Below are 17863 nucleotides of genomic sequence, written 5' to 3' on the forward strand. Positions count from 1 at the left end.
CACACGTCCGACGAGTGTTACACTCAGAATGGTGCCAATCGTCACGACGGTACAACATGTATCAATGGTCCAGTTCAAGTTACCTGAATGACTACAAAACTGATGTTTTCTCCGCTTTTATGGACAAGGGTCCGGCATCACAGGCGCAGAACATTCCGGCCAATGGGATAACACTAAACAAAAATTGACCGACTTCGCCTGTTTGTAAGCCCAAGCGTCCCGAGGTCAAGGATTCTCTCTGCCCGTACCGCGGCCCGTACCTCAATCCCAGCTTTGTACGTAGCCGGCGTTTGTTAACTGTTCTCATTTTTTACCTAATGTAGGCCTAGTATATCCATGTAATATATATATATGTTTGCCAATTTGATATATCAGTCTAGTTTTGATATGCTGACTTATTCACTATTATATGAAATCACAGATAAACAGAAAAAAATGCTCACTTGCTGACTAGCCTGTGTAACGCCAGGAACACACGGAGGAAGTACGAAGTTCACGGCTAACATTGCCGCCCAACCTCAAGTTCGCCGCCATTGACAGTGGTTAGGACTTTGCAGTAATCATCAAGCCCATTCTGCCCCTTTAGGCGAGGGGAAACCTAGTCCACAACCCTACTAAAAGCTTCACTTCGTTCTGTGTCTTTTCTGGCTTTTTTGATGTACGGTTTTTTGCTACATGCACAGAACATTCTATTCGCTAAGAAATGACATAGAATGACATAGAACTGCCAAAAAGCTGAGTTGTGTACTCATAGCTAAGGGAATCATTTCTTAATTTTATCGATTCTCCTCCAAAACCGAGACAATTTTAATGACAGTAGTACACTATTATTAACCAATCTTGTATACAGTAAAGTTAACGATTTCATAACCAATATTCAGATTTCTCCGTTCAAGTAACTAAGTTTCTCTTAAAACTCAACGAACAAGACTCAAATTCTAATATGATAGTTCTTTCTCATATGTCGCTGATGAAGCAGCAATGGCTCTTGTCAAGTGCGTCGACTCTGCTGTTCACTCCAATGTCAATGACATCAATTTCAATCACAATTTATTATACTTTATGCTTTGTCTAGAAAATTTAGGTGATTGTGCTCAACTCACGATTGAAGTCGTACTAAAAATTAGCGTTGAGGACCCGATAAACAAAATGTTACACATGAACTTATTTGGTGTTTGTGATATGTGGAACAGCGTTTCTGACCTATCACTGACCATGCTTTGTTTAGGCGTCAAATTAAAATCCATCGGTGAGTACATATATTTAGTAAAGTTCTTGAAAAGCTGTTTTTTCCCCACATCTATAATCACGTGCAAAATGCACCGACCTGCAATCAGCACGGATGTTTTAGGGGACGCCCACTGCTACCAACCGTACACAAACTATTTATCCAGAGTTATCAATGATCGTCGCCAAGTTGATTCTATATTCCTTGTTTTCAGCAAAGCCTTTGACTTATAGACTTCTACTCCATAAACTTTGACACTTTGGCATTCAGCAGCTAGATTGTTACAAAGACCAGGAAATCCGACCACATTACCCCCATACTTATGCAACTTCACTGGCTTCCAGTACATCATCGCATTGTATACAAACTTTTGCTGATTACCTACAAAGCCCTGAATGGACAAGCTCCACAATACCTCAGGAATTTAATAACACCTTGTGCCTCATCACGTGTTCTTCGTTCATCTGATAAATGCCTTCTGCACACACCTAGATGGAATCTGACTACCTATGGTCGCCGCTCCTTCTCTGTAGCAGCTCCTGTCCTTTGGAACTCTTTGCCCCTGGACATAAAAACCTCTCCTAATGTCAACATTTTCAAAAGACGCTTAAAAACTTACATCTTCCAGAGAGCATTTTCATTGTAACTCTAAGCGCCACTGAGCATTGTTTAACTTTGGATATTTGGCGCTATACAAATTTTCTAGATAGATTAGATAGATAGATAGATAGATAGATAGATAGATAGATAGATAGATAGATAGATAGATAGATAGATAGATAGATAGATAGATTAGATAGATAGATAGTAGCATTTTGAATTTTTCCCACACATATCTTAGTAATAGAGTGCAGCGTGTGGTCCTTAATGGGCACTTCTCCTCATGGAGTTAAGTTACTTCTGGTGTACCTCAAGGGTCTCAGTTACGTCCGCTTCAATTTGTTCTCTATGTTAATGATATCGGTTCTTAAGTTTCAAGTTTAATGTCATTGAATTTAGACCCAAACCCAAAAAATTACATTGTTCTGGTTTTTTTCATAATCGATTGATGGCTTTGATCACTCGTGTGACTGATCCTTATTACCAAAAATCAATTCCTAAGTTGGTGACTTCTGTGCGAGTCCCTTTTGAATTCATAGGATCATTAGGCAGAAAGATTAGTTAATGAGTTTAGCAAAAAACTCACTATATACGCATGTGAAATGGAGAGCCCCATCGAAGTGACAGGAACAACACGAGTAATTCATACTGATCCAGTAGCTCAGTTGGTAGAGCATCCGAAATGTATTCGGGGGACGTGGGTTCGAGTCCTGCTTGGGTAGACTATTGTGAAAGATCTAAAAACATAACAAAAAAAATTTCATAACAATATTATTCATTCTTTGCGAAAGCAACTATGCCAAAATGCTGAAAATATTATCACTCGAGGAATATGCAAGTGCTTTGTCGGAAAAGCTGTTGTTCACGATGTTTTAAGGTAAATGTGACAATAAATCTCCTATCCAATATATTTTATTTAAAAGTATTTGCCAGTGGGATGTTTGGAGTGATTCTTTTTTCAGATTTATTAAGCTTACAAAGGGGAAGCTTGAATCCGACAATCTAGAAAATGGTGCTTATCAATATTTGTCAAACAAGCATGATTTCCACCCATTCATGCAAAGAGATCATCAGCAGTTTCATATCGGCCTTCCATTGTGTTTGCGCCAACAACGTAGGGAATCGCCGCGGCGAATGTAACATTTACAACGTTTGAATTGCCAGATTCTCGGGACTCGACCGAAAATTCCCGTCACCGCTTCCGGCCAACCCTAAGGCCATTTGTTTAATCTGTATTTAACAGAGCGCATACTGGCTGTAACTGTATAGTTAGAGGCTGCGATGGAAATATGAAAGCTGGTAACAAGTCCACGATAGAGCGCCAGTACTGAAGAATACTGGGTGTGACGCTGAGCAAATTTACAATTCAATTTAATCTTCGTACGCTCGATGTTATTATCTATGGGAGCACCCCCGCTCCCCAAAACTTTCAACCCACTGGTTTTCGAAAAGAACATTTCGCCTTGTGTCCTTCAAGTGCCCTAGCAACATGTATTTGTTAGCAAATTTAGGGTACGAGTTTTGGTTCGATTGTCACAATTTGTCGAAATTTATAAACAGATTAGGAGCTCTTCAAAATAAATATTGAGTATACAGTAAATCTGTCCAAACCGCCGTTTATGGCTTCATGGCATCATTATTCTCTTCATACTCTCAAAAAACTCAAATAATAGCACCCGTCAAGTTTTGTTCATCTACAACGATAAACCACTCTTTCAATGAAGTTTTCGTTGACAGTCCTTCAATATGATGAAGTATCAGTTCCATTTTAAATAAACAAAACTGACCCTTTTTAACTAAATAAATAAATAGAATTGTTTAGTGTTCACAGCAATAAATTTTTGAATTTTTAGCTCGTTTCTATTGAAATCACTGTATTTTGCGTGTGTAAAACAATCTTTTTCGCCAGTTTCACTTTGCAAAATTTCGCAGTATCTTACTGCAAACATTGAGCGCAAGGCATTAGAAAAACATAACAGTCGTGAACTTATGCAAGTGATATCATCTGCGAACTATATTGCACATAAGTCAACTGGTTGTCCTGCACCACGAGTCGATGTCTTGCATTTGGAACCTGCATGCGATAGTACAGAAACTATCATCTAGAACTTAAAATGACGAATTCAATACTGGATTATTTATGTCTTGAATTCACAGCACACATTTAAGGAAGTTCAGTTTTTAAAGCGCAAATAAACCGTAATGATTCAGACAAACCTTCGAGCGTGCCGACGAAACACAAGTTTTATTCAACACAGTAATTGAAGATTAAGTGGTTACATGGATGGATATAATATATTTGATTTGTTTGAATACAAGTGTTGACGAAAAAATAAGCTGCTTAAAACATGGAAGGAACATTGTTCAAACTGACCGAAACCATTTTCTCAAATATCTTATTTTGTATAAAAGTTGCAATTGTGTTAGTTTCGATCTTTTTTCAAATTACTGTCCAAAAACTAGTATAAGAGAAAATGTCAGGAATCAATACTGTTTCATTTTGTCCGCATTTAACAACTTAGTAACTGAAATGATTATGAGTGTTTTAAACCCTTTCTTTAGCATGTACAGGTTGGGCTCTTGTTAATTAATGTCAATGGTGAGTGGACATTCTAAAAGGGTTTTGGTAAACAGATTAAATCATTATTTAACATTTCCAGATTAATTGATCGTCCTAATTAAACACACTCAAAAAGCTTAGTTTGTCATTAGAGACAAACATTTGGTTTTTCACGGTAACCGTTGTTGTGGCTTGTGTATATAAGAAGAAAACTCATCAATTTTTACACATGCAGATCTCAACTGATTGGCAAATACAGCCGTTCACTCAGATATAATCGCAGACATTGCCAGAGCCATAACCGTACCACCGACCAGCAGATGTATGATAGGTGTGAACAACACTCCGGTGTTTCCCGTATTACACAGATCTGTGTCGCAGCATTCTTGACAAACGCTAGTCTTGATGCCTGAAATATTAAAAATTACGAAAAATGAAAGCATTTCATGTTCATAAGGCCCCTGCAAAAAATGAAGGGCGACAAATAAAGAAGTCCAATGCCCCACGTTAGTAGCTTTCATAACTCTATAAATATACTCCTTTTAAAGTATACAGATAACAATATATGGTGTTTTTTTTTTCATTCTTGTACCAAGACAGTCGTAGATGAGTGTATGTTTGGTAAGTTCATTGTTTATTATGGGTTCTCGTTTGCATTAAATAAGCCTATTTCATTACCCGCAAGCGAAGTCTCCACACATCCATTGTCGCACGATGAAGTAGCGACGCAACTCCTGGCGAAGATTGTCTCTTTCTCATCAACCTCAGTTCTACTAACCTAGATAATAAAAAAGGAAATAACTTTCAGGAATGCTTTATAGATGCACATTAGACAAATACACATCCGAGCATTTGAATCTTAAACATAGTCACACGGAATAGGCCAAACCCGGAATTAGAATCGACCACGGTACAAACAAAGCCATGTGCGCAAACGCGCACAGACGTACGTGTATTCCATACGCGTTCAGTACACACATGTGGGTTTACTTGTACCGGCATCACGTGATTATTTGGGCGTACTGAGTATGTAGAACGGCGGACGCATCGCGTCCTTTTATTCCGGAGGACAACCATTATATATTGATAGATACAGCGGTAGAAGGTAGACAAATAGAGCATGCGCGTCATTTAACTTACAAGGCAACTGTAAGAGCCGGATAAACAGTCCGTCTTCGTGTTTTCATAATCTGTTCGACAACCAGCGCTAAGTCCAGCACACACATAACACTCCAAGGCAACACTCAACTTGCTGGCAAAACCTGCAACATCATTCATCGGATTGACCTTATGTGCGACATAGCGATGGCTTATTCAAAACAGGATAGTATATGTTGGCGTACACTACTAAGTCGCCTGGCATATAAATCCTTATGACTCTTTCGATATCTAACACGAAATGCATTCGAGATTTTCATCAAATATTCTGTGGTCTCTACAAGCACTGATTCTAGAGTCAATATAAATCAAGATTGTTCTTTTTCAGCAGATAGACAATGGTCTAGATTATGACGAATATTCGCGCAGGCGTCAAAATCAATGCCAATATATAATATATATTATATATATATATATATAATATTATATATATATATATAATATTATATATATATATATATATATATATACATATATATAGAGAGAGGGAGATAGATAGATAGATAGATAGATAGATAGATAGATAGATTAGATAGGATAGATAGATAGATAGATAATAGATAGATAGTAGATAGATAGATAGATATAGATATAGATATATATATAGATATATAGATATATATATAGATAGATAGATAGATATAGATATATATATAAATTATGTATGGTATATATGTATATACATGTATATATGTATATATGTATATATATATATCTTTATATTTATATTTAGTGTGTACATATATAGAGATGCATAAATAGATAGATAGATAGATAGATAGATAGATAGACAGACAGACAGACAGACAGACAGACAGACAGATAGATAGATAGATAGATAGATAGATAGCTAGCTAGATAGATAGATAGATAGATAGATAGATAGATAGATAGATTGATTGATTGATCGTTGAACAGCTTTCAGCAGATAACAATCAGTGAAGAAGTGCATACAATTATTTAATTGTTAACGTTTACACTGTCATCGTTATTTGTCAATGTAGGAAATACGGATAGTTTTCAATCGGATTCGAACCCACAACATACGGCATCAGTCGCCTAGCTGAGAGGCCTGAGACAGAACCAGTCGGCTAAATCTCCACTCCCAAAAAAGAGTGGTTCAATAGCCGGCTAAGTTGTTACATTTTTCTGACTGAGACCTTTCAACACGTTGTAGAGTTCGTGAAGCACTCACGCACGCATGCTCACTATCATACATCGCACATACACACTTATCGAAGCGAAGAAATGAATTTCATCGCTTTAACTAATCTATCTGTGGTCTCTACAAGCACTGATTCTAGAGTCAATATAAATCAAGATTGTTCTTTTTCAGCAGATAGACAATGGTCTAGATTATGACGAATATTCGCGCAGGCGTCAAAATCAATTTCGTTTTGTATTTTTGAAGCGTTTTGGAGATTACGGTGGTATAGGACCATTTTATTCTTTTTTGGTCTCAAACTTTATTTTCGGGCGAGATGTAGATATTTTTGTGAACTGAGTATAAGTAGAATACAGTAGTATCCCCTATATTGTTTGTTTTGCATATGTCAGAATCATAGTCCGCGATAGTATCTTCCGTGACTTACCTAAGATTAATACGATTAAAAGCGCTCTAGACATTGTGATCCTGTAGGTCGATGTGTTCAATATTATATCTAAAAAAAGGAAAATGATTTAGCGATAAATAATCCTCTCTCTCTCTCTCTCTCTCTCTCTCTCTCTCTCTCTCTCTCTCTCTCTCTCTCTCTCTCTCTCTCTCTCTTTCGCTCTCTCCTCTCTTTTGTTTTGAATTTGTTTTGTACTTCGACATTGTGCAGAGGCAAAGCACGGGAGCCAACTACAGTACACACACAAAGCAACCCTCTATTGTTGTGGACGGGTTAAGTGCTATTGGCACTACCCACCTACATGTAATTTGATCTGCTCACCTCTTATTCACTCACAATTGATAACAATGGGTTTGGGCGAAACATGGTGATGGGGGTTAAATTACACGTGGCGCAATTCTGAGTCTGGCTGTTGAAGTGGGACAAGCCCAACCTGCCTAGACACGGTTAATGTGGTCTTACAGGACAGATGGTATCTCATATTGATTATATAAATGACTAAGACATTGTGTGTATTATTAACTCGTCTATACAACTATGAGATTGTCAATGTTTTGAAGGAAAATGATTACTTTGTGAGGCGAGTATTGATCATGATAATAATAATCGACGATCTTTAAAGGCCTGTGTTGGCGCCTGATTGTATCATCATAAAATTTATTTCAATGAAAAACAAAAGGCTATCAGACCTCCTTAATCCTCTTAAAGACTAAAACAAAGGCTATACCAGGGATCGCCAAAAGGGCTTTAAAGTTGAACTGATCCTGAAAGCTATGGGTTCTATCTTTAGATAATTATAACATGAAAACGGCTTCGCCTTGTTGTCTTGGCTACGTAATAATACGAGTACTGTCGTGTTTTTATAGTTAGTATTTTGGTCACTTTCATTCTCGGCAATGACAGAAATAGACAAGGTTATACATACGTAAACAAGAGTGGAATTTTCCTATTTCGAGAAGAGAAGTGATTGCTCGGCACTATATCGGCTTTATTTGTTTAGACGGTGAACTTAATAAACTTAAGCGCATGGCGTGTTCAGGTGCAAAAGAGAACCTTTGATTACACTTGCATAGTACATGCACTAATTTATAAATAGTGCGCGGAGCATGAGATAATATAATTGTATATAGCAATGTCTTTTGACATAACAATATCCATTCTTTAATGTTCGTTTTCCCCCACATATCATGTGTTTGCTTGACTGGATATGCCTAGAGCCGTTGAAAATCAAGGCCCCCTTTCTTTTTGTCCTGCTGAACTCACATTCTCAAGGACAGATGTTAGAGTAACTGCAGAGCTGAAACGTTTCCTTCGATGATAAAATAAAGGTTACAGCAATACATCTTCCCTCTGCAGTGAGGCACCTGTTTACTGTTGTCAGATCAAGCGAGCGACGAGCCATCTGATGCCCTCACCTCGAGACTACATACTTCCTGCACCTACAGGTGTAACTAAGTGAGTCGATTTCGCTACGTTTGCTCGTGGCATCGTAGTACAAGTCTATATTTTGACATGCTGTATCAACCCATAACAATTACAAATATATAATTCAAACAAACGACCCTCAATTAAGTTGTACATTTTCTTAACTGTTTCGAGTTCGTTTACTGATCCCAGTGGTTGAGGTCTCTGTTTCTATGTGAGAAACTCGAACGGTAAACATTGATATTTATAGGCAACACCAGTCGCGTTGTCAAAGTGACCATTGTACTACCAGGTTTTTGTCGCGGCGTTCTCGAATACCAGATTGCAGGATGCGGTTTTTTGCCTCCGAGTTCTCTGTACGGTCGAGAACACGATGGTCCAGTGATAAGACGCTCAAAATTCATAGTTTTTAAGAAAAATTATATTTGTTTCTCTACTCTCGCGAGAGTTTAGAAGTTCACGCAGTGCTTTTAACTGCCTTTGCCCCCAGGCAAATTCTATCTACAGGACAAATTATTCAATAAAATGGTATTTTGTAAGACAGAACTTTGCATACTTTCTTTTGAGAGTCGTAGAAGTAATATCGCTTAACTTAATTGCCTTTTAACATTTTCCAGTAAGTAAAATTGATTCCGATTCCTCTGTTCTTATTGGGGTCGATTTTGACGCTCATGCTTTTCCATCAAATGCCTGATGTACGTGTCCCCTGTCACTTATCGCTTGTAGGCGCTCGTAAAAAATTAAGCGAAATGAAATTAGACGACTGTCACTTTCGAAGGTTCAGTGCATACAGCCATTTCCAGTTCGTCCAAAAGCTCAATAATATGTTAACTATGACATGAAAATCCAATCTCTTCTTGTCACGAATCAGTGTGAATACAGTCAACAGTGACCACGCCATCTTAGTGGGATGAGTCACCCCCTGATGGCGTGCAATCCTTGCCAAAATTTTGGGTTTGTTTCAAATGACGACCTTCAGGTGAAAACCGGGTGCAAATTATTTAATCCACGATTCTTACTGCTTTAGTTATCGAAAGCTCACATAGGCGAGTCAAAAACTATTATCCCCGTAATGTTTTTTGGTCAAAACATTTTCGCAAAAGCATGCTATCAAATCGCGCATTGCTCACTTCATCTGTCAAAGAGCACTGTCAAAATTTTGTGAGAGACAGAGGGACAGAAAGACGGCTTTCAAGAAATTTTCATTTTTATTCTTTTTCTACATACGCATATCACGTATACGTATGCATAGAAGCCCGCTGTACAAGATCCTGGGGCCGTTTTTATTCATGAAGGTTAAGTTGTATAGCGCTGATTGCGATTTCAAGCTTGTTAAATGTAGCTAGCGCTGCTCGTGACAAATTTTTAGCTTTGCATGCGTGGCTGTTGTTGCAGCTAAGTAGTCCGAGCCATTAATTAGTGTGGTCTTAAATATCCTTTGTAACTCTTGCTGGTCTCATTTTCGTCGTTCTTGCGGAAAGCGCGACCAAATCCTGCTATAGAAATCTGGCAAACCGTGACGGTGTACATTTGAACCGTAGTGACACTGCTGAGCTATGTCCATTAGGGGAACAGTGTATGGTAAGAGCAGTCATACAAATAAGAAAAGAGGACTGACTGTTCAGTAGAAATAAGAGTCGTTTTAAGAGAGAGAGAAAGATGCACATTATTGATCGTTGTAATTATACAGTTGGTAACCTATACCTATTCATGTGAATCGTATTCCCACCAAAAAAAGTATTATATTCAACTTCTACCATGCTATTGATGTCCAAAGTGATGGATACCACGAACTGATTTGCATAATAATAGTCAAGTATAAGCTTATGGTCACCATGACACACAGCTGAATGGTCAGTCTGTACATTGGCAACTGTCATATACAACTGCCACTAGACCAGGTGTTTCTAATACACAAGTTTCAACCTCATGGGATTCATTACAAAGGTTGAGACTTTAGTTCAAATCAGTGAAAGTCAATATATCGTCAAAATATCACAACTGAATAGTACTAGCTTGTATTCGGGGCCAAATTGACACTCACAGAACGAGGCTAACACAAGGACACAAGGTAGCAATCAAAGTGCAGTAAGGTCAATACTACTTACTAATGAGACCTAAGAGAAAGGGGTCAGCCAATAAGTGCGCTGTAAGTGGACCTTGTAGTATCAGAGGCACCAATCCTTGTGGCCAGTACATGTGTCTTGGACATAAATAGTAGGTCATTTTGAAACAGGACTAATACAGTCTTGGTTGGAACCTTGCCGGACATTGGGTGTTCGATGTCATCGATACTTCCACTTGCTTTTAATTTCTGCTGACCTACGTGATGCCAATCCTTCAATTCATTTGATTTGTCCGATAATTCGTCCAGGTTCCACATTTATATTTTAGTATACAGTGGGTACCGTATGTGCGTTCCGTCCGTCCGTCCGTCATCAACAGTTTCTCAGACACTGCTGAACCAATTTGTTCAAACTTGGCACAAAGGCAAAGCACTATGATCTACATATGCACATCGATTTATTTTGTGATACGATCCAATATGGCGCGAGGCGGCCATTTTGTTGTGATTTTTCATGTCTGTAGACCATAACTCAGACATCCTTGAACAGATTTTGTTCAAACTTGGCACAAAGGCATAACACCATGGCTTTCATATCCGTGTCAAATTATTTTGCGATACGATGCAATATGGGCGCAAGGCGGCCATTTTGTTGCGATTTTTCATGTCTTTGGACCATACCTCAGACATCCTTGAACAGATTCTGTTCAAACTTGGCACAAAGGCATAACACCATGGCCTACATATGCATGTCGAATTATATTGCGATACGATCCAATATGGCCGCCAGGCGGCCATTTTGTTTGCAATTGTTCGTGTCTTTGAACCATAACTCAAACATCCTTGAAGCGATTCTGTTCAAACTTGGCACAAAGGCATAACACTATGGCCTACATATGCACGTCGAATTATATTGCGATACGATCCATATGGGCGTGAGGCGGCCATTTTGTTGCGATTTTTTCATGTCTTTGAACCATAACTCAAACATCCTTGAACCGATTTTGTTCAAATTTGGCACAAAGGCAAAGCACTATGGCATACATATGCATGTATCAATTAACCTTGCGATAGGATCCAATATGGCTGCAGAACTGCCATTTTGTTGGAATTTTGCATGTCTTTGAAGCGTAATTCAAAGGTCATGACACCCATTTTGTCCAAACTTGGCATACATATACATGTCAATTTACTTCGTGACATGTTCCAATATGGCTGCCAGATTGTCATTTTTTTCCGATATCGTTGCCAGATGGTGATTTTTTATTTTTTCATGTCTTTGAGGCTGAATCATATGCAAATATTCCTTAACCAATGTTGTTGAGACTTGGTACAAAGATAAAGTACTATGGCATACATATGCATGTCTACTAATTTTGTGCTATGATCCATATGGTCAATAGACAGCCATTTGATTTAAATTTTGGTGTGATTTTTTTATGTCTTTGAAACATAAACATAGGTCACTGTCCCTCGATGGACTGATTTTGTTCAAACGTGATACAAAGATAAAATACTATGGCTGCATTCTTGTGCACATTAATTTGTTTCATTATATGATCCGAAATGGCTGATTACAACAACATACCCGATCCCATACCATTTCGAAAATTCCACCAAACCATGTGTATAGTATGTGCCGTCATGACACTAGAGGCAGTGAGGGCATCGTTATGTGTGATGTAATCAAAGTTCCTTCAGTGGTCATTACCGGCAGAGATGAGTCATTTATTGAACTTTCCTCAGATTACTTTATTATGCAAGTCACAGGCCTGATACACTCGTTGCATCAATGTCATTCCACAGCTACCTAGACCACAGCTACCTAGACACAAAAGATTATAACAAAATGGACAAGCGGGGACTGTTCCATCAACGGTGACTTGTTTACAATAAATTGAGGGTTTATTTTTCGTTGTCCAAGTCTCCTCGGTTCTCTCATTTGACCGTCATTCTCTTCAGTTTGTCGATCCTAAAAAACCTTCGCCCACGCCGACACCATGGGAGGCATGTGAATGCATGCCAAGCGAATCTTCAGATTCATTAAGAAATTATCTTTATTAGCTCACATGACGGAAGCGTTTTAGCGATAAAGCCGAGGCGTGGATGTAACTTGTTCAACGTATTTCGGTTCTTTAACCCCTGAGCTCACATCGCCCCATGCCCCTCCCTTCATCGACCCAACGCAGGCATAACAGTATATTGTGCCAAATTGTTTGGTACGGTCTGAAAATTAAGGACTCCCCAAAGTTAACTGTACAGGAGGCCGCCGCCAAGTTTTTGCCCTTCTACAACGATAAATTCACCTTGTAAGTCAAACTTTCAATGACATTCATTTCATGAAAGGCATTCAGTTCAATATAGTGATCTTTATAACAAAATTAACTTTTATGACATGTTCAGGCCAATGGAGTTTCCACCGTGCCCTTTTTCTGTAATTTTGATCTGTTGGAATCACTGACTTCCATATATGTCAAAAATCCTTGTCACTAGTTTTTCCATCGCTAAGTTTCGCAATCTAATATTGAATGTAAATTGAGATGCTAGTCATTTGAAAACATTACCATGAATAAGAGTCGTAAACTTATATAAGATTCAAATTAGCGACATTTATACTGCATTTAATACTGCAGATAAATCAGCCAGCTGTCCTGCACCAAGATTCGATGTCTTGCACGTGGAACGTGCGAACGATAGCACAGAAAATATCACCTAGCACTGAAAACGACTAATTCAATAATGAATTAGTTATTTCTTGAATTATATTTATACATATGAGGAAGCTCAATATTACATATGCAAATAAACCATAATGATTCAGACAAACTTTGGAATGTGCCGGCGGATTGAAAGTTTTATTCGACATATCAATAGAAGATTAAGTGTTGCTTACATTGATGAATAAAAAAATGTTGACGAAAAATTACATGCTCAAAACATGAAGGATTATTTTCCAAACTGACCATAAGTTTTTTTAAAATATCGCATATAAACTTGCAATTATGTTAGCTTCAGTCTTTTCGCGAATTCCTGTCAAAAATACAAGTAAGAGTGAACATGTCTGGAATCAATTATGTTTCATATTGTCCTCATTTGACAACTTAGTAATTGAAATGATTATGAGTGCGTTTAACCCTTTCTTTACCATATACAGGTTTGGCTCACATTAATTAATTAATTAATGTCAATGGTGGAGTGTGGACATTTTAAAAACGCTTGGAGTAAACAGTTAAACCATCATGCAAAATTTCCAGATCTGTATCCTAATATCCTAATAAAAACAAAATCTAAAGCTAAGTAAGCCATCGGAGATAAACATTTGGCTTTTCATGGTAAGCTTTGTCATGGCTTGTGTATATGAGAAGAAAACTCATCAGATTTCATGTTCACACACGAAGATCTGGACCGATTGGCAAATGCAGCCGTTCACTCTGACATAATTGCAGACATTGCCAGAGCCATAACCGTACCGGCGACCAGCAGATGTATTATGGGTGTGAACAACACTCCAGTGTTCCCCGTATTACAAAGATCTGTGTCACAGCATTGTTGACAAGTTTCAGTTTTGACACCTGAAATATTAAAAAAATGAAAGAATGGCAATACTGTGGTCATGAGACCGCTGCTAAAAATGGAGATAGCGACATATAAATAACTCAAGTGCCACGCACTAGTAGCTTTCATAACTCTAAAATTAGACTCCTTTTAAAATATACTTAGATACTGTTCCCTAATATTTTCTTTCGCTCAGCGAAGGAAAATACGAGTGACGTAGTGACCGTGTCACCACGAATCGAAGACCAGTGGTCACACATTCATTACGTCACGAGTATTAGGGAATAATATCTTTATCATATGCAGAGGTCAAGAATTCGTTATTTTTTGCGAAGTAAAGGAAGTTTTTGTGACGATTCCGTGTTTAAACTTTTGAACTACTTTAGGAATAATATTAATACACCATGGGCAAGTTGTCAATCATTTCCAGTCGTCCGTAGGGTGAGCGAGAAACACGGCGTTCTTCATGTATGGAGCAAATACCAGACGACCTCTTGGTCTACACGTACCTTCCGCAAAGTTATACACTATATCAAAGATAGGATAGGCCTAGAAATCAACCGCAGAAAAAGATACGCTATTTTTCGGAACAAAAATCGACTGAATCTTGACCGCAGAAACACTGTGTAACGTCGCGCCTGACCCTGGTTACAATGCCTACCGATCCAACGGTAACGGGACCAGCTTCGAGTTCGATGTTTCCGCAAATAACTCACGCAATTCCTTAGGAATATACAGGCGGTACAATATGTGTTTTCATTGCTCGGATTACTATTGTCGTTGTCCATGAAAACATCGATTTCATGAAATGACCTTTTAGGCCTGGACAACGCACCTGACCCCCTTATTGCAATAGAAGCCGTATGTCTACTGCATGAAAACACACAGTGATTCGAAAGTTTGGCGTCGGCGGAGTCTATACGAATACGAACCTCCCATTTGGCGACAAAACCAAAATACAAGGGCTCAAAATTTGCCTATTGGATGTATTTGTCAGATTCTAAATCATGACTTACGATAGTTTCACGTCAGACAGATTTTGATCGCCGGAGTCATACCGGCCCCCATGTTGTTTGTTTACATTTGACGAGCACACAGAAGGACAGGAGATCGACACAAAAAAGGTCCGACGCACCAAAATTGATGACATAGACGCGGGTCGTCGTGACGCAGAACGACCAGAGAATAAATCCCGTATTTTTCGTTCGGAGAGGACAAACTTGGCTTGTGCACGTGATAAAGACAATAATATCTGGTTTGTACTCTTGTACCAAGAAGGCCGTAATGAGTGAATGTGTAGTAAACTTATTGTTGTTAATAAGTTCTCGTATGCATCAGATGAGCCTATTTCATTACCCAAAAGCGAAGTCTCCTTGCATCCATCGTCACACTGTGAGGCAGCGATGCAACTCCTGCCGAATGCTGTCACTTCCCCATTAATTTCAGTTCGAGTAACCTAGGAAATAGCAAAGGAAAGAACAAACAGGAACGCCTTTTAGATTCACATTAGACAAATCTGCAATATACTTCAGCAGAGTATTATTCTCTCAGTACCAGGTTTAAGCTTCCCCCAATGGTAAGGAGGCGTAAATTTTTAGATGGCACTTTTGTTTTCAAACTTGTCAATGCACATTTTAATTGTTCGTCCATATTGTATAAAATACCTTTTAACGTACCATGCAGACAGCTGCGTAATAGTTACATTTTCCGCATCAGTGCCTCTAGATTTAATCTCAGGAAATACTCTCCAATTTTAAGATGTTTAAATACTATCAATCGAATCTTAAAAGATCATCCAAATATTGATTTATTTAGTTCTATTTTCACCTTTCGGCATGCGCTGCAGGGTGCATGTTTTTATTAGTTTCCTCGATTGTTTTATTTTTAACTACGTGTTAGTTAGTTATGTTTGTGTTGTCACTTTTTATTTTTTGCGCATAGTTTTCTTTTTTATATGTTAAATTTTATTTCTAGGTGCCTGTAAATGGGCTTTATGCCCGTTGGTCTACCTAAATAAATAAATAAATAAATAAATAAATAAATAAATAAATAAATAAATACCACCATGCACTATGACACTGCAATGTTTGGAACGGTAAGGCAAATTAATTGCTAGGTCAAATATTTGCCACTTTAGTTGTGCTCGTTAAAAAAGACATAATTGCTATTTTAAATAGAGCTGACTGCTTTCTTTTTGACTGTCAGTCAAACTCTTAACATATAATACGATGTGTTCTCTCGAGGTCGTTCATCATGGACGTCACCACCGGATCTTAAATACATGTACTAAGCGAGTACGTGATAGGTTATCACAGGTCACATACAAAGCGTGACGCTTTAACTTAAATCAGATGTTCTAACGACTCGTTCGTCCAAAGTCTAATTTCAGTGAGCATTCAGCTGCCCGGACAAGAGACCATGACAAACGAAGATGTATTGATAGATACAGAGGTGGGAGGCATACATGTACACATAGAGCAGGTGGGTCATTTAACTTACTTACATAACAACGTTGAGAGTCGGAAGAACCACAATCAGCCTTTTTGTCTTCAAAACCGGTTCGACAACCAGCAACAGGTCCAGTACACACATAACACTCCAAGGCAACACTCAAATTGCAGGCAAAACCTATAAAATCATACATCAAACAGAGCGATAGGTGATTTAAAACGGAATAGTATCTGTTGGCGTAATACTTCTAAGTGGCCCGGCATATAAGGACAATAAATCTTATATTATGACCCTTTCAATTAATAATGTGCATGAAGACCATTCTAGATTGCTATCAAATTCCGATGTCTTTACATTCACCAGGGCCGTAGCCTGACCAAATTGCAAAGGGACAGAACTTAGCATAGCTAGAATTTTGTTAATTTACATACATTTGCAGTTTTTGCATATTATTTGCTTATAATTGGCAAACAACACTGATTGTGACAAGTATTGTGTCTACTCATTCGCTGTATAAACGTCTCAGTCATTGCGAATACTAAACTATACGATTGAATATTTTATATGTGTGTGATGTGTGTTTATGTGTGCAAACGCCTTAGGCTATACCAAATGAAAAATTCGAAGTTTATTAAAATTACACTTCAATTACTTTGATCTGGCATCTTTCCTCTACATATCATGATTTTAAACATGTTCATTATGTTTGTGTTTCTTTCTTTTCGATTCTGATTAGGACTAATCAGTAGGCGTCGAAAGGACTTCCGACGTAATGCATGTATATATGAGTGTATGTGTATATTAGATAGATAGATAGATAGATAGATATATTAAATAGATAGATAGATAGATGGATAGATAGAAAGATAGATAAATTGGGGAGAGAAAAATGATTTATGGATCGTTCCATAGCTTTTAGCAGGCAGCAATCAAGGAAGAAGTGCATACAAATAATTAGTAATACGTTTCTTGATGTTGACAACGTTATCGTTGACATTGTTAACGTAGAGGGCTATAATCATGTACTGTATAGGATCATCTATTTTTGGTCTCAAAAATATGATTTCGGTCTAGATGTATATATTGTTGAGGACTGAATGTACGTAAAATACAATAATATCACCTACATCGCTTATTTGGCACATGTTAGGTCACAGTTCGCGATATTGTCTTACGAGACTTACCTAATATAAATATGAGTAAAACCA

At 38.0% G+C, this 17863-nt stretch overlaps 1 long non-coding RNA gene across 1 annotated transcript; it reads right to left on the minus strand.

The window, feature by feature from the left end:
- Window positions 1-13892: 13892 nt before the first annotated feature.
- On the minus strand, window positions 13893-16829 carry LOC139148150 (uncharacterized). The gene is made up of 3 exons (XR_011555887.1): window positions 16708-16829; window positions 15561-15660; window positions 13893-14221 (listed from the first exon to the last, which is right to left on the minus strand). It is a non-coding gene; the product is annotated as an uncharacterized lncRNA (long non-coding RNA).
- Window positions 16830-17863: the final 1034 nt, after the last annotated feature.

The sequence above is a fragment of the Ptychodera flava genome, chromosome 2, assembly GCF_041260155.1.
Source record: "Ptychodera flava strain L36383 chromosome 2, AS_Pfla_20210202, whole genome shotgun sequence".
Taxonomy (NCBI): Eukaryota; Metazoa; Hemichordata; class Enteropneusta; family Ptychoderidae; genus Ptychodera; species Ptychodera flava.